The sequence below is a fragment of the Sparus aurata genome, chromosome 2 (genome assembly GCF_900880675.1).
Source record: "Sparus aurata chromosome 2, fSpaAur1.1, whole genome shotgun sequence".
Classification (NCBI taxonomy): Eukaryota; Metazoa; Chordata; class Actinopteri; order Spariformes; family Sparidae; genus Sparus; species Sparus aurata.
Genome location: NC_044188.1, coordinates 10,674,589 through 10,693,707, shown reverse-complemented (window position 1 = coordinate 10,693,707; position 19,119 = coordinate 10,674,589). Strand labels below are relative to the sequence as shown.

The window sequence follows — 19,119 nt, the reverse complement described above, 5'->3', positions numbered from 1 at the left end:
GCCCTGGCCCCTTTTCTTGTGTAGATTCTACTTATTTTCTGAGTGTCTGCGTGGGTTTTCTCCAGGTGCGTGACCTTTCATCTAAATGAATTGCAATGGAATGAAATTATCCCTTGCTAATTAGCGGAAGACAACAAACAGCACAGTCTCTCAGAATTACAGATATCTCATTTGTTTCATGTGTTCTGACTGATAGCCTTCATATGCTGCCGGAGACCGCCGCCGGGAACAAACTGAGACTTATGCAGCTATAAAGATTCAACACCCATACCCAATGTGACTGGAATAGTTTCTAAGACTGCATTTCTGTAATTTACTCTCCGCGCTAACACAGACCATAATCTTGGACAGCAGGGCAACTTGCTCTGTGCCATTATTGCACTTTAATATAGCTCTGTCCATGCCACTTGTCCATAATACTACATCCAGGCAAGCTCATTGTGCTGCCAGGACCACTTATAACATCCCTGCCTCATGTGCAGCTCCTCCTCCTCCTCACTCTCCTCTGCCTACAAGCCAATGCAAATTACAGTAACAGCTTGGACGTGAGTATAATCTCAAGTGGTGTGAGCTGGGCTCCATGGCGAGGCATGCAGGCAGATGGAAGCAGAGACTCTGCCAGGCCTCTTTAGGGGCTCCCACTCTTTCTCCGGCATGCTAGACAATGGAGGAGCTGTGGCTCATAACCAGCTACTCGTCTGCCACTATCATGCGGCCTACTCCCTCACGCTGTATTTGGTAAATGATATGAAAGGAAAAGGGGGCTCCTGTCGTGGCCTTGTTTAGACCAATGCACAGATGGACACTGATGCTGGCCATGTTAAATCACGAGCCACAGAAGGTGGAGACTTGAGGAGGGATGCTCAGACATTCACATTTATATTGACAGAGGAGAAAGGGGGAAACACAGTAGGTGCATTTCTGTACGCATCTCTGCACAGCAGGCAGCAGATGCCTTTCCTTTTAGCTATGGTAGATATTCAAAAATAGCGTTTTAAACAAACATCTTTTTTTTTTTCTATTTGCATAAAAGATTAAATCCGAAATAGAACACTTTTTTCCCTCCTGAAGAGAAAAAGCTTTGAGCACCATATATTATTAATAAATGTGAACGACAATCCCAGTGAGTATACTTCCAAATCTGTTCTTGTGCGTCTGACCATGCTAAATTCATACAATATACACTACACAGCATAATTAACTTCTGCCTAGTTGTGATAGATTGTGCACTTGGATTGCTACAGGGGAAAGTTTAATGTTCAGTATTCAAATAGGATTTTTTTTTTTTTTGTTATGCCCAAGTGTGCTTCTCTCTGTATCACTGAATACTGAAACATATTTCACACTGGACAAAAATCCGACCAACACCTGCTAACATCTGGCTTTTGTGTTTACTGTGAATTGGTACACTGAGCATTCACTCCTGTGTAAGAACTCTGCAGTAGTCACGAGTGCTGTTATGGAAACAGCACATTGGTGGACATGCTACTTTGTTCCCCTTGTCAGGAACATGTTCTGACACGTGTTGAAGTTAAGGCCTCTTGTTTATACATTTCCTTCCATCTGTGTTCAAAAGTAGTAACCACCGTAGCCGGAACATGACACTGACTGTACTGTCGAAGTTCTATACTTTTATGGCATGCCTCGATACTGTCGAGCATCGAAAAATGTCATGTCATTCGACACCTGTCAAGACCTACGGAGTTAATCCCTCAGTGTCAATGACCCAATAATAATGCAGCATCCTTGTTATGCCAAGATCTAATAGTGCCGGTGATTGGCTGTCTCGAGGCATGAAGGAAAAACACAAGGTTACACCCAGAGACAGGGCTCACCACGATTAGTACTGTGTATGTGCAACTCTAAACAGAGATATGAAAGATATGAGATGTCTTGAAAAAAAATGCGATGCGCCTAATTCAAAATTTGCTTTGGGCATATTCAAGCAGATTGTAACAAAAATAAGAACTTTTCCATCTCTCTCTGTTGCCTTAACAAGCCTGTGGATGATTTGTTTGTGTTGTTGAATGCTGCTGGACTGTGGATTCCTTTGTAAAGGACTCGAGTTGGATTTTCTGCGACAGTCCAAAGGATCTGACTTTAAGCCTCGTCTTCACGCCTCTCTCCGCTCCGTTAATGGAGATCAACAGTAGCTAAAGTTAGTTTAGAAATAGAGTCTGCTAACATAAATTAACGACCGGCTTCCAGCAAAACACAGAAATTCCACAGAGCCCCTTTAATAAAACAGGTTTAATGTCCTCTGGATGCACTGTGATGAGGTTTATGATCCACTGCTTTCTATTGGTCCCTGTTTCTCCAAAACACAAGACACAAGATAAGAAAAGAAAAAAAAAAAAACAGAAAGGCAAACTGGTCTCCTGGCAGTTGGAAAGAAGACAATCGACTATTTTTAGCTGCATTTAAAAAAATATGTACATTTTGGTGTAAAAATTCTAAAAAACAAGTTCACTCACATCTGTCTAAAGAACGTGGCTGAAGTGTCTGTCCTGCTCTGTAATTTAGGATGCTCTGTTGATTCCTGCTAGGGTGAATGAAATGATAAATTTATAAACTCTGAGTAGAACATTTTCTGTGGTTACGGATACCTTTTTAGGGTAAGAACTTTGCCTCTTTGGATTCAAGCAAAGTTGCATCAAAATGTAATGCACCTTTTTATTTTGAATGAAAGCGCTCTGGGCTTTACACTTGCATGACAACACGGATGAGAGGTTCTCTGCTTTGCCGCTCGGGGAGACAGGCTTGTTTATGCTCACAAACACTGATTGTGCTATTCTTAGCAGTTTACTGTAAATGGATCTTTAAACTCTGCTGTCTTCCTTGTAACTAATAAGGATGCTCACGCAAAAAGGGCTGCACCTCCATGTGTCACTTAACATGCCTCTGAATTTTTAATTGTGTGATGTTGCTCCGAGACAAACAGAGGTGCCTCGCAGGAGTTCAAACGCTGCCCTCCCTCATGTGTACCTACATAACAACAAACAGTACAAAAGAATATGATGTATAAAAAAAATCAATAGACTGTGAGTCAGCTGTGTGTCAAGATGATGCTGTTTAAGTGACTCAGTCTTCAACGTGTTTGCCAACCCTGAGTGCATCTGCACTAACAAAAAGATATTTGACAGAGAGAGAGAAAGAGAGCACCAAGACGCTGAGCACAACTCCCCTGGAGCAACACGTCTATTGTATCTGACTTGCGCTCGCGCGCACACAGGTGTGTTTGATTTCCCCATATTTCCCTCCACATTTGTTTGAAACTGCTTCAGCTACACTGTTTCAAATCCACAAAGCCCCTCGTTATTCTCAGACGCGGGTGACATGGAGTGTGTAGCTTAATTTCAGCGGATGATTAGAGCGACGGCAGGCAAGAGTCAGGTGCACAGATGCTATCGGAAAACATGGCGACATGTGCCGTAGACCTCACAAACACCCTGAGCTGCTAACTCGACGCTGCCTGTCACTGCCTTCAGTACTTGGTATTCCAGGAAAACACTGACTGCGAGACTCGGATTACTTTGACAAGAGGAGCAGACCACAGAACACAAGACAGCAGACGGGAGGCGTAAATGGAATTTAGAAATATGTGAGGGTAATAACCTGACCTCCTCCTCACTCTCCCCTCGATCCCTGATTAAAAACATGTATTCACTACCTACTTACAGCGCAAAGTCGTCTCAGTTGTAGAACCATAATTTAGCGCGGGCAGAGATGAACTGGTGGGGAATCCCGTTGTTACGCCTCTTATCGGCCTCAAACTTGACAACCAGGATTAAACTACACTCGAGAAGAGCAGCTGGGCGAAGACATCCAAAGAATACAGATGGACACAAATTGCTTTTGCTTGACAGGAAAGTGTGAATTCAATTCTCTCTCTCTCAAAAAAAAAAAAAACTACATAAAAAGGATTAATCTCGCTGTGGGAATTATTTTGCTCTTCAGGGCACTAACAGTACAGGATGTCTCACGGTACACAAAATATGCAGAGTTATGCAAGGTGCATGACTGTTGTAGACGCTGCTTGTTAGGCGTACGACTAGGGGGAGGGCGAACACTGAAGGGAACAGCAGTTATGTTCATTTCAGTAACACAAGCTGGCTAATTAGCATTGCCCTGCCATTCCCTTTGAACCAGAGGAGGACAAGTGGGAGCCATCACATTTCTTTGTTCTCAGCACTGTGCGATGGCCCTACTGACCGCGGAAACCACAGGGGCTCTGACCACAGAGGGTCAGAGGTAGGCAAAATAATCTCACCTCAATACCCCCCCTGCTTACTGAACTGCCCCCGGAGAATTACCCAGACCCTCTCTGAAAACTACGCCTTCAGCAAAGCACTCACTGCAGCAGGCTAGATCCAATATAGCGCCTAGATGTGGTGCAATGACATTTTGAGGATGTGAAAACCTACTCTGTGCACAGCAAACAGATGTTAAGGGGATACAGGTACCTACTGCACTTGAGATGCACACAATTATTCTCGGCTGACTGCCCTCTGAAGACGCAGCACAGATCATTAACTCTATCCTCCCGTGTACCAGGTTTTAATTAATAGTTTCATGCTATATAATGTACGATTGAAACATGAAACTGAGTTTATGTACTGCTGCAGCGCTTTGAAGAGTGTTTTATAGCCCATTCCAGGTTCGTTAGAGATGCGCTCAATTACACCACAACTCCAGATAGATCGTTTTTGTACCACACATGGGTAAAATTATTTAAAATACTCGGCAAAGTTAGTCACGTCAAGAGAAGCTAGATGGGCTTTCCCTGTTAGTCTATATTTAGCCGCCCAGAAGGATACACCAAACGGGCTGTTAGGTCTGCAGAGGAGAGCACTGGAGCCAACCTGCACAACCTCCAGGATGATTCAAGAGAGTTTAAATCTCACACCCAGGACGCAACCTGTTCTAACTTTACTTTTTGTGGGAGGCTTTGTGCTCCTAAACAACCATAAACACAAGGGTGCAATTTCCACTTGGGCTGTTAGGTTGTGGGTCAATATTTTTCTCTCTCTAAAAACTAAACTGAAACTTAATGTTAAGTAACCGGGCCAAAAGCAAACACCTATTTTACTGTATTGTCGCTTGTAAAATGGTACTAGGATGACAAATTTTCATAAACAAAGTGTAACTTAGTCTGTCATGTTCAGATTATCAGATATAATAATTTGGGATCTGCATATTTAAAAAGCATGTTTACTTCACATACTACACAAATTTATAAACAGTGATTTGTGTAATAATTCAAAAACACATTCTAAAAAAAAATACGTTTACTGTCCAGTTATCAGAATCCAGATCGGAACTCCAACAATTAATTCAAAAGAAAATGAATAGCCACTATTTTGATCAATTGATAGTTTTGGTCATATTAAAAGCAAAAACTGTAAAACATTTGCTGGCTCCGGCTTCTTAAATGTAAGGATCTGCAGCTTTTATATATTATCCATGACAGTAAATGAAGAGTCTTTGGGTTTTGAACTGAAAGAAAAGTGGTCACCTTGAGCTCTGGGAAATTGTGATCAGAATTTTTTTGACATTTGATGGACTATACAATGAATCAATTATTCATGGAAATGATCGGCAGATGAAATAATCATTAGCTGCGGCCTTAATCGAGTTAAGAGAAAAGGTAAGATGATAAAATGGTGAAGCAGAACAGCAGTGAGCTGTGGTGAAAATGTTTCAAGGCCTCCAATTTTGCTTTCTTTCAGACGAGATATATGTTCCACTGCCGTTCCGGAGAAGTCTGTGAGGGCTGACTCAGACTGCCGGCACCGCTCAAGGCTAAATAAAGTGCTATCATTAAAGTTGTTTTTTGTCGGTGTCGCTATTATACTACCTTTATTATGGAAACAGCATCATAACCTGTTTCAAAATATTTTCTTCTTATATTGATTTTTAATGTATACAAATTCGTATTTGTTGAAGAACCTCTGGCTTCCTTGCTTCCCAAACCTACGCACTTTTCCTCGCCATCACTCTAATAAAGAGGCGAAGCAGATGTGAGCTGTCAGGTAACAATCACAGCACAATAACCCTGCCATAACAAAACATCCACTGTGCTTATAAATTAAGTGCTGTATGTGACGGTGCGATACACAAATTGTGCAATAACATGTGCATGTTCTCATCGACTGTAAACGTAAAGGAGGCTGCGCTCTCCATAAACCACCTAATGTGCGCACATAAACTTACTTACTACATTAGCCATGCAAAATATATCCGGCACACTCCCACACACTATTTGTAACCCTGCAGACTCTGTATGTTGTCATCCATTTGTTGTTTTGTATACAGTCTCTATGTCTCATACACAATAGCCATGCTTTATGTTCGCTCTCCATCTCTGTTTGGCTTTAGTCTTTGTTTAGATGTACAGGGAATGTACTGTTCTCTGGCCTGTGTGTAGGCAACATCGAGAGCTGCTGGAAACCTGAGTCAGATGATCTTGTCAGCCTAAACATACCTGGCCCCTAAAGCTGATTCTGATTTTACAAACTCCACCCATATGGCTGTTTAGACTGCGTAAAACAAACCCTGCAGAAAAAAAAAGAGAAAAAAAAAAAGGAAAAGCATCTGCAAATTTGACCCAGTTCCTCTCTGCACCTGTAGTTTCTGTAGTCTTTTCAGTAATAAATTCCCTACATAGTACTGCATCTTCATTCTGCTGATGCATCACTGCTAGCACAACGTTTTCAGCAAAGTTACAGCGGAGCTGCCCACGGCTAAAGGTGGAGCTGCAACCGCTCAACGGGCAACACGCAGTGACTTGGAAAACGTGACAAACTCACCAGATATCAAGCCCTGGTCTCCATTGCAGGTTTCACATCAGCATCCCGATCAGCTGGAGGTCAGAGAGTCGGAGCTGAGGCGAGTAACTCCCACTGGCGTCACAAGAAAACACCACCTAGAGGACAAGAGATATGTTTAGCCACTCGTGTTAAATATAAAATGTGTTGTTTATCATCGATTTCTAGACAGTATTGTGGTGAAGGAGGCAACATTCCTCAACGCACAAGGGGAGCAGTCATACATTCATAATCTCATTGACTGAGCTCGCTCCTTTTTCCACTTGGCAGCTTTGGGTGCGATATGAGCGCTGATCTGATTACGAAACAACAGGAAAGACGCACAAGCAGCAGGAGAGGCTCCAGAAAGAAAAACAGAGTTGGCGACACCGTGACTGTGAATGTGTGTCCTGCCATTAATATTTCACTGCATCATTGTTGCGAAAGGAGAACAAAGTGTAAAGGGGAGCATAATGAAAAATTTATCATATTTTGACACCGCTTTGGAATTTATCTGTGCAAAACAAAGAACGGGCGAGTCGTCTCGCCTCGTGATGAGATTTTGTGACTGAGAAAATAAGGTGATTAATGCATACGAATAACTCCTGCATGCTCTAACATACTGTTATATGCACATATTTGATGAAGACGGATGAGGAAACAGTTTTCTTTACTCCCCCATGAGGCTATTTCTTTTTAAACGCAATTTTTTTTTTCTTCACTTTTCTTGCTCAGACAGGAGAGAGGTGACTGTCAAGGTCATAAGCCTTCAGTTTCTCACTTGTCCCTAAAATTCCAAACAAGCTACATGACATGTCGCAGCTCCTCCTGCAGCAGAGCAGCACGCAACCCATGAGAGATTACCATATCACTCGCCATTTGTCTGCAGAGAGCCTTCATGCATTAACAAACACAATTCTCCACTCAGGTTCTTCCTCCAGCTCTACTGTACATCAATTTGTATTCAGCGGGAGACTTTAGGCTTGTCACCTTCAGCTATTCATCCAGCCAATGAAGTATTTATGACGCAAGCTTTTGCTTTTTGATACGTCATCTCAATGCTTTTCACTTCACCTCAGGCCGGAGTCAACGCTGTCGTGTCAGAGTTTAAGAAATGAAGCAGGGAAACAAAGTATGGGTGTGTAGGTGTCATGAGTTTTCACAGTCTATCATTTCACAGTCTATCATGCCATGCATATTAGCTGCTTCTGCCTGCGTGTATGGCGGCGCCGTGGCCCACTCCCGACAGCCAACGTGACAGTGAGGAGTGGTGCGACTGCGACGTGACACCGAGCCACCACTCAGACGTGCACGCGGTTGTAAATTTGTACCGAACACGAAGCCCTTGCCCGTCTACAATGGTCGAACAGCTGATTTTTCGGTTTAATCTTCGTCTCCAAGCATCAAATCATCACCTGGCCCAGTGTGATAAGTCCGGTGTCAGCCCAGGACAAGCCGGTCTCGCTTAATCTCCAACACGGGCCCCCTTCGGTGTATCAAACACTCCACTTCCCTGCTACATTTTCCTCTCCCAGCCACAAGATTTCACCTCTCGCTTTCCTTTCTTTCTCCAGCCCCTTATGTGAAGTGAAGAGACGGAAGAAAAAAAATGTCCTGTATGCAGGGCATCTCTGGCCAAGGGACATAGTCCGTCAAGTCATTACCCATCTCAGTGATTTCCTCCTATCTGTGCAAGACAAAGACAGTTGTTAGGGAGACACTCATCCTCCTGTGCTGCCAGCTTTGTTACTTAAAATACTCTGCTATGACAACAGGGGCAGCTGAGACTTCCCCTTTTACCTCAGCATGGTTACATTCCGTCTGTCAATCCACACAGAGGGGATGAGCATACAAAAAGGAAAACAAGTCCAGTTGTAGGAATAAATAAACCCCTTTTTTAATCTATTTCATAGAAAAACAACCGCAACCTTGAAATTCTCCCTCATGATCAGTAGGTGATTTGAGGGGGGATGAGTGGGGATGCCATCCCCCTTGTTAGCAAAATTACCAAAAAGCATCCCCCTTCTTAACCTGACATCAGTTTCCATCCGCTAGTAGCAGATAGTGTGCTAAAATCACAAGTGGCCGCGACCAGCTCCGACGCACAGTGGAGTCAAGCCGGGCACGGCTGCTTTGCAATACGGCTGCCCGTTTTATTTTTGACGAAAGCCGCAACAAGCTGCACAGAGCAGATCGTGCCAACAGGAAGTCAGAGACACGGAAACGGCATAAAGTATCCAGCCAAAGTCTGGCAGGCAAAAGACCCCGCTTCTGAAACGTTCCCGTTATGATGCCGTGCGGGGGGGGGGGCGGAATAAAACCTGTAGCAGACGCACATGTTTATTTTCAGTAATGTTTAATTTTTTTCAGAGATGAGTTTTTTCAGACAGTTTAATATTAATAGTAAGTTTGTTATATATGTTCTAAAACTAAATGTTACTTTTTGTGAGTGTTTTTAGTGTGTCTGTTAAGAACATGGTGGCTTATGTTATGTTGGTAATTGTCATTTTTGTGCTGGTTTATAGTTTAACCATTAGTGAGGTAGCTGTTACATTTCCGAGCTGTTTTACCCCCCGTCGAAACGCACCCTGCAGGAGTGACTTTCTCCATTCTGTATTTGTAGTTTTTAAGTTTTCATATTGGACAATATATTCGCTGATACCGATATATCTGTGATAATATTGGATAAATAGATATAATAAATAGATAAAATCGACCAACAAATAAGTCGGTCAGGCTCTACTATTTTGCACAATGTTCATTGAGTGTCCTTCAAGAAATTTAGATGGTAAAAAATTCCAAGTGTGAGAAACATGAGAAAACCCTGCCTGAATAAACTCAGTCCACTGCATACAATTTAAAGGTGTACTTACTCAACACTTTAATTCAGTTATAAAAAGACCATTGTAGTAGGTAGAGAAGGAAGATAACTGGATAAAATTGAATTGTTGAATTAGAAATGTCAAAGTTATGGTTAAGAGTGTGTACATAGGTGTGTCGGGGCAGGGTGATGCTCGCGTTGGGCCATCCCCCTTGTTAAAAATTAACAAATCACCCACTGCTCATGATCATCAATGACCAACACTGAGGCCGATGTGTATTTTATGGGCTTAGAAAAAGAAGATCAGTCTTAAATGTATGGAGGCATATTACCACCATGTCAGTAGAAGAAAAATCTTTATAAAAGTTAGAACATAATACATTCATGTTATAATGATATATTTTCACCTTATAACAAGTTTGTATCTTGTAATAATGTGCACATATATACAGTATAATTATATAGTTATAGAAATGACTGTATTGTTTGACATTAAACATTTCAAATCATAACATGACAACTTGTTATAATGTATGCAGAGTAGGTGTGGCTCAAAAGGTTGAGCAGTTGTCCACCATTTGGAGGGTCAGTGGTTCGATTCTACGTGTCGAAGTGTCATAGGGCAGGATACTTAATCCCACATCGCTCTCGGTGGCTCTTCAGCGGACAGCGTATGAATGATTATTGCTGCTGATGAGCAGCTGGCGACCTGCACCTTAGCCTCTGCCACCAGTGGGTGAATGGGTGGATGCTGACTGGCACTAGAAAGCACTTTGAGTGGTTGGTAAGACAAGAAAAGTGCTATATAAATACAGTCCAATTACCATCTACAACATAAAACATTTCACATAATAACAAGTTTAATTTTTATATAACAACGTGAACATTTAATTTCATATAGAACAGTTAAGATTTTCTTTTTTTTTAAGTAATCTTGTGTACTGTTTATATTGTTACAATGTGAAATGTTATATTATTATGTTACACGGTGAAACCTGTTATTTTAAAATAATATAAGTGATCACTTTACTACATGAAACAAATCCAGTTATAATAAGATAGTAGTAAGAAAGAAAGAAAAGGGTCTTTTTTATTACAATATACCATTTATCTTGTTATAATCCTGTTATAATATGAGAACAAGGTAATTGATTGTTATGAAACTGCATAACTCTTATGTTATATCAATATGTCATCATGTTCTAGGATATTACAAGATTAATAATATATCATTATAATATGAGAAGTTTCTTGTTACAATATGACAAGGCTGTAGGTCATTATAATGTTAAAATATCTTTTGACAACAAGCTTTTCACCTTTCACCTTCTAACAGGATATGGATCCTTTTTCTTTTTCTGGCAGGAGGCAATATGCCGCCATAAAAAATGTACCTGCGGTGACAGCAGTATCTGTCCATACATAATAATTAGCTTGCTGAGAGGGAAGCGGAGGCAGAGGGATATTATTTCATTAGAATGTGAAAGTGAGATATCTGAAGCAAGCTTTCTTCGATATTATGATTTTTCTTGGAGATTTCTTTTGGAAATCTCTGCCTGCAGCGAGCATCAGGAAGAGCAACACTGATTTGTTCAGTGATTGGAATATAATAGAATTTTTCATTTTATTCTTTGTGTCCAAAAAGAAGATAACAAATTTCTCTTTTGGAAAAACTAAGTCTGAATTATCTTTCTACTGGCTTAAAGGGGGGGCTGGGGGCTGGGGGGGGATTTATCCTTCGCTGATATCATCTCTACAAAAGCAGCGAAAAGAAACCACTGCGAAAACCTTCAGGCACCTCATTACGTCAGATCCTGCTGACCATCTGTGGAGACAAAAACAAGCCTTGAAGCTTCAATCAATTATAGATTTGAGTGCTCGCATTCATATTGGATATGGTCGCCTTTCTTTGTGCTCCGTTCCCTAGATATCGACAGATCTGATGGCGGAGTCTAAGCTTACCGGCTGGTAAGTAAGTACCCACAGCATTTAATAGACCAGAGCAGTATGGGAAATTAATTCCACCACGGCCATGTGAGAGTGTTTTGTGTATTTATTACAAACTTTAATTATTTTGAAATTGCCCAACTAGAGTGGAGGGTTTTGGTTGGAATTTAATTTTTCAGCGAGTACCTCCTCTCCCTAACTGCAGCGATCACGGTACCCGCGATGAAGACAAGCAATAAAGCAGCCGCAGCTGTAACACGCTTATTAAAGGACATTCTCAATGTCATCATGACTCAGCAGAGGACTGACAGAGCCACTCGTTCAGGATAAGAGCGGTGCTGTACGGAGGTGTAGAGTGGCCTGATAGCTGTCACAACTGGGAGGTCAAACTCGTCCTCAGCAGATCCAGGAAACTGAATGCCAGCAGACCATTCCTCTTTTCCCCTGGCTTTACAGTAATTTACTCCTCGTGTCAGCCCTTTGATTAATGACTGGATTCACACACCGGATCATATGCGCCACATGGCAAGGTATCAATCATAGCGCTGGTATGCATGGATTTTCAGCTGCTGTGTTGCCACAGCCAGAGCCCAATTACATCTACCTAATAGGGGTGCGTGAGCAGCAGTGCCCCGAAACGGTGAACATATTGAAAATATGTCACTAAGTGCGGACATGATGTGTTTGAAAACATTAAATATATCCAGTCTAGTCAGTAGGTGCAAACTTCCAGTAGTCAACTCAGGACAGACCCATAAAAACCAGGTGAGGTGAAAATTGAGGACGAGCAGTTGTTTGTCTGAGCTGTTCCCTGTAATCTAAAACACCTTCAGACTCTGATGAACACTCCTCTCCCACCGGCGCCGACTCGAACTGAGCTCAGATCTGCACTTGAAATGAGACAGAAACAGATTCAAGGAAAACTGCGTGTAAGAGCAGTTTAATTACATAATTAGCTTTTTATTAGCTTCTACAAACCTTTGGCATTAGAGGTCAAAAAGAGACGAATGGTGTGTGTATGTGTGTGTGTGTGTGTGTGTGTGTGTGTGTGTGTGTTCCCCCACACAATCAATACTCATGAATTCGGTGCTGCTACAGGGCAAAGTTACCAAAAGAAGGCCAGTAAAAAAAAAAACATTCTTCTCAGTGAATATAAAGCTTGTTGTGTTCTGGTTGGACTCCATCGGACAAGGAGTCTGCATCACATGCTCTCCTGTAGTGCATTCGCTGAGACTGCTCGATGAGACTTCATCCAATCACATCGACGCGGGGTAAAGTTACAGGGCTGAACAAGAAATTGGGTTTTGCTCGCGTTACAATAAGATCCTCTATTCCAGATGTGCGTGGTTCCTCTGCACCGTATTAATGTAGTTCGACCACATAGCAACCAGCTAACTAATGATTAACTTTCATCGTTGATCAATCAGCCAGTTGCTGTTTCAATCAATCAATTCATTTGTTCTATACAATGTCAGAAAATAGAGGACGGTAATCAGTACAATCTCTCAGAGCTCCTGAAATTGCTTTTTTTGTCCAACCAACAGGCTAAAACCCCCCAAAATATGAAATAAATACAACTGGTATAAGATGCCCCCCAAACTTAGCATTTATATGCATTATATTAAACTTAATACAATATGATGATTAGTCTATTGATTGATCAGTTGATTGAAAGGAATTTAACTGCCAGCTATTTTAATAATTGATAAATTTAATTCTCTAAGATGTCAAACATTTGCTGGTTCCAGCTTCATAAACGTGATGATTTGCTGCTCTTATATGTTACTTATGATAGAAAATGAAAAGCCTATGGATTTTTTTGACTGTTTCAACATTTTATAGACCGAATGATTAATCATGCAATCGTCATATTAATCACTAATAAGATAAATCATTTGTTGCAGTCCTAGTGAGATAATTTAAGGACAATTTTTATGTAAGCAGTAAGAAGTTACAGTATATATATATTACATAGTTGTACACATGAAAAAAAAATCACAGTGTCATAAAACCTTATTAACTGTTTAAACTCAATACTCATAAATCATTGAGCTCATTCTCCATCTTAGAAATAGACACTTGGCCTCTTATCCACTTGTGAGCTCGCCTGTGAACACGCTGCTCTGTGAAAAGTCTTTGAGACTCATTTTTGGCTCCGGTTGAAATTAAAATTCTTCTTGGGTAAAGCTTGGACATGTTTTTGAGATAAGATCAGCCAAAATCTTGTAATGCCTCGTAGTAGGTCATAGCTTGCTAAACATCAAACATCCTGCTATGTTATTAATCCAAAGCAACTGGCCAGTGATGAATCATTTAATCAAAGTTGCACTGCGCTAATGAAAATAAGGGAGTTAATTTCTTCTCTTCTACTCTAAGAATGTTGGATTTTTTTTTTACTACAACATAAAAAGCACCATCAAGAGTGTAAAGTGCATAAGTTGGTCTTTCTGTCTCCTTCAGGAAACAAATTATTTAGTATGACGTAAACTTAATACTTAAACTTGTAAATAGTAGTTTGACAAACCTTGAGGTTCACTTTCTGGTGTTCTCTTTAACTTTTCAAAATATTACACGGTCGTCACTTATAGGACTTGCTGCAGTGTCTCCTACACATGGGATTTACTTGAGCAGGTCACCGAGGTATTTGGCGACCCATTTAAGCGTTTTTTATACTTTTATTTTCAAAGAGAACGACGGCTGCGATCGATTAACTTGGGGGACAGTTTGCCCTCGCTCTTCTTTTACCATCTACTGACATTCACACATGCTCTGCAGAGAAACACAGAGAGAGAGAAAGATGTTCAATTGTATTACATTCTTCCTGTTAACACACTGAATGTGATGCGTCCTCTACTAGTTAATGTAGTGTGTCTACTTCATAAAAGCTTGTAAATGCACATGGTTGTTGCGATGTCATTCAGTACCATGTTGGTTAGGATAGTATCGACTGCTCTGTTTAAAGATCTTGGTGTTTACCATTACATAAAGCCTTCCGTGGCTCACAGAGCTGCACAAAATAAGTTGCCTCAAGTGATGTCACTCGAGTCAGCATCGCTTGGGGCTGAAGACTACAAGTTTGGAAATGTGAATAAATTCTTGGGGAGGGCAATTTGAAAGATGTGAGCTTCAGCCCGCTCCTCCTTTCTGCTTTAGGCTTAGCAGCTCAAGGCTAAATTAGCTGCTGCGAGCGTGACACACCTGAATCACAGACTGAACTGTCGGCAGTCAGGTTGCAGTGTGGGTAATGTTGGCGCCGGGTTTTGACAGGGACACAAAAGAGTGTGTGGAATAAAAATGACAATTGTCTTATTAAACAAATGTCTTTCAGCGCAGTAAAGGGGCAGCTGTGGCTCAGGTATAGAGCCAGCTTCTTGTTATCTGAAGGACGATGGTTCAATTCCCCTGGTCTGCATGTTGAAGTGTCCTTGGGTGAGATACTGAACCCCGAAACTGCTCCCGATATGCTGGTCGGCACCTTGCATGGCAGCCACCACCATCAGTGTATAAATGTATGTGTACTTGCTGTAATGTATGTGTCCTGCAGAAAGCTAGTAAGTGCACCTTAAGATACAAATGTTTTGTTTTACTCTTCAGTACAGATCCATTCAACTGGCAGCCCATGGGCTGAAAGTGGCCCTTAAATAACCTCATCCCGGCACTTTGATCATTCTATCAGTAGGCTAATTAGCCCATTTCATTAGCTAAGCCTGTTGCTCAGCACAAAAATACTCTTATTTTATTAAGAAGCGTCATCCCAGGCTGTTTAAGCAAAAGCGATATACGACCAAGCAGACGGACAACCTCCTTCTCAGATTAAAAAGGTGTATCGTTGTTGAAGTGATGTTATACCAGGAGAGTTCCCCATCATCACCCCTGCTGTGTTGAAGATGAATCAGTGTCTCAGTGGTTTTTATTAAAGAAAAAAAAAAAGAAAAAATATCAAGCTATATTCTCCCTTGCTCACTCGGATTAGATTTCACATTTCCCTAATTCCCAAAGGAAGGTTTTGCAATGTGGTTCCACCAATTACTTGCGTAATCCCTCCACAGGCAGGTTTGTAAATCTTAGCACGCTGTGCGCAGGTTTCTGGCACTGTCAATAGACAGCATGGTGCACTTTATGGAAATTGTATGCGGTTTGACGCGTTCACGTCACATCAAAAAGGACTAAATATTATGGGGGTTTAGGTGGCTTCACAGTAGCAGCTGCAAGCGGACAAAAGAACACGAGATTAATGCAAACTCCCACTGCTCCAGCAGCTCTGATAAACCTTTAAAACAATAATTCATCCAAAGATTGTTTCTGTTATTTCGTTTCTGGACTTGCTTGGCTGAATATTCATATCCAACATCATTAACTCAGCAAATGTTGCAAACAGTGAGAATACAAAACAGCTCGTGATGAAGAATGATACAAATTTAGACCGCCCTGTGGCTATTTAAAATCGGGGCGAGGTGGCATCGCCGTATGCACGTCTCATGCCATTAGCATGCGCCTTCAATAGTGACACTGTGATCATTCGGCACCGCCATAATAAGAAAAGACAGTTCTGATATACTAAATGAAGGTTTAACAACTACCTCTCCTGCCCCATTGAGCTTTAACCTGAGAATGCAAATCAGCTTCATGAAAACCAAGTGATTTCATGGTTCACTGGCTGCTACATAAGCATATGGTCTCCAGTCTCCATTAAAATGTATTGTAGAGGAGGGAGTACACATATGAATCTCACCTTAATCCATAACTGTTCATTTTGTAATCGTTTTGTCATGTTTAGTGCATTTGCAGCATTGCGGCGCACTCTGTGGGATTATTTAAACTTTTTTTTCCCCACACGGCTATATTATGCCATCAGTATTTTACAGTATGTGTTAAAGACAGGGTCGTCTGTTCACAAATTCAAGCATGAAGATTACAAGGGCTTAGTACGACGAGCATTAGCATATCCTGTGATATACAACCCTCCAAGCAGGGTTATGAGGAAGTAAAGTAGCTGCTTTTAGGTGGTGAAATTTTTGCACAATTAATTGAATACTGTTGAAAGAAAGAAAACCTGCAGTAAGGTATTTGCACCTTTGCTGTACAATCCTTTCATAGAGATCAACAGTTCTGAGGGCGTCAACGGATATGAAGGCTGGAGAGAGATTTTGTTATTTTTACCGTCCCCTCCTCACCAATAAAGTGGGAGGGCAAAATTATTTTACAGAGCCAGAGCACGAGCGTAATTTGCTAAATGAATGTGACAACTTGTCTGTAAACAAGAGCTGGGACTAACTATGAATCACACTGGCTAGCCAGATATATTTTTTTTCCTTATTTACCATCTGCAAATAATGTCAGAGTTGTGCCTGAGCGCTGCCAGAGCTGTCACTTTGACAGGTTGTGGAGGTGGTGGCGCAACAAAACAGGTTAAAAAAAACAAGTTCTTTTCATCCCCCCCCCCCAGTGAAAACATCACAATTCTCTCCAGGTTGGTAAAAATACTCAGGGCCTCTGTAATTTGTGTTTCGTCCTTGGATTTATTGCCAACTGTAACAGGATTTGTCCGTCAAGAGGAGAGTGAGTATGGAGAGACCGAGCAGGGGAGGAGAGGTTTGATAAGATCGTTTCCAATATGTCAAAGGAGGAAAACAAGGAGGTTATCTGATTTCCTCAGCTGGCACTTGCTGCTGAAAAAAATCATTTATTCCTTTTTGTCTTATTGGCTCGCCTGTGACCCAAATTAAATGAACTAAGCAGCGCTATAAGAATACAGCTCAATCACATGAAGTGCAGAGTTTGACTCATGCTTCAGATCATTTCACCTGTACTTTGTCATTCGCTGACATGCACAGTAGTCACTTACATGTTTAACAGCACTGACTACACGCATCATTAGTGATTAGTTCTTCCTCTGTCTTGTTCCTCACCTGTGTTCTGACAGGGCATTACTACAGCAAAAGAGAAAGAGAGGCACTGATTAATCTTGATGCTAAAAATTGAGTATTTAGTGAGAACTAACATATCTGCATTCATAGGGAAGCTTGAAACTCAGGCCATACCTTCATGTGAGTTATCAGATATGAATTGTACTTTAGACTGAAATATCTCAACGATTATCGGATGGATTGTGATCAAAAAAAAAAAATCAGGTTGTAATAACTTTGGGGATCCTCTGAGTTTATCTTTAGCGCCAACATCACGTGAAGAAGTGCAATTTGTCCCAATCTTAGGTTTATGTCTGAATACTTGATGACGTTACCATCAGACTTAGCTGCACTTTGTTTGTAGTTATGATTAGCAGACGTTAGCATACTACTGCATCTCTACATCCTGTGTCACTTTTTGTGCCTGGCAGGTGGAAATGTTCTCTTTGTCTTCTTGTTCAACAAATTACATTTCCACAGGACTAATTTGCAACAGCAAATATGTTCTTAAGGAAACATACTGCAGCTTTTTTTTTTAGCATAATGAGGAAAACAATGTGAATGCAAATATCTGGCGAGTCATTAAACGCATCTACAAAACATTGCCTGACATCACATTTAATTTGTTCTTCTAGCAGCTTAAGCAGGATTTACATTTTTAGGTACTCACCGAACTTGGTTTAGGGAAAGATTGTGATAAAAAGAAATCACGAGAGACATGTTTACCTTTGATTTACTTTCTTTCTAGTTTATATATTGAATTGTGAAAGAAAGCTTTTTGGTTTTGTGCACCGACTGGATGGAACTGATCTAAAACTTCAGAATATTGTACGACTGAACAATTTAAAGCTATGGTAGAATACACTGAGTCCAATTTGTCTGTGTGCAAATGTTTGACCCGACTATTTCTAGAGGTCGACCAATATGATTTTTTCAGGGATGATAATGATTATTACTCATCAAGGAGAATGATATCCGATAACTGGAATGGATATACATTTGCAGAAAAAGCTATTTGCAGATTCAGATTTTTTCAGTGTCAACAGGCTTTTTACCTGTGACGTCTAACAAGTCAGATAGTGTTGTGGGCAAGTTATTGAGTGAGACCACAGAGTGGTAACTCAGTGAAAGGCGGCTGTATCAGAGCCAAAGTATTGCATTTTCAAATCAATTTATTTAATCGCCAATCAGACACAAAACGAAGACCCATAATAGGAATAATGCTGAAAACCCGACAGGATAACTGTAATTAACTGTTGTAACTCTGTGTTGCTACCATTCTTGCTCAGGACTCCCTTGTAACCTGGTTGGTTGTAACCTCCCTTATACCTGGTTAAATAAAGGCTAAATTAAAAATAAATATTTACTCCTGTCATTGGGCCACCTTTTATAATAACCAATAATAATAAACGTGTAACTAAAGTTTCAAGCTTCCTCTAACCTTAATTAATTGTCTGTGTTGGCCAAACTTTACCACATATGAGGATACAAACTCCGGGCTCAGGTGATTGTGCTCTCCTCTAATCATCTCTGACCACCTCCCAACAATTTACAAAAATTATTAGTACCCCCCTCATTGGAGAAAAACGTTACCTGTGAGCATAACCCGGGCAGAATCCAATCAGAAACTTCATTGTGA

The 19,119-nt window shown here is 41.0% G+C and overlaps 1 protein-coding gene across 1 annotated transcript in view; it reads right to left on the bottom strand.

The window, feature by feature from the left end:
- The window catches only part of lrfn1 (leucine rich repeat and fibronectin type III domain containing 1), a 133,690-nt gene that overhangs the window by 26,720 nt on the left and 87,851 nt on the right, over positions 1-19,119 (bottom strand). The window contains exon 3 of the mRNA XM_030399130.1: positions 6,810-6,925. The gene's annotated coding sequence lies outside the window, so the exon portion shown is untranslated. The remainder of the gene's footprint in view (positions 1-6,809; positions 6,926-19,119) is intronic.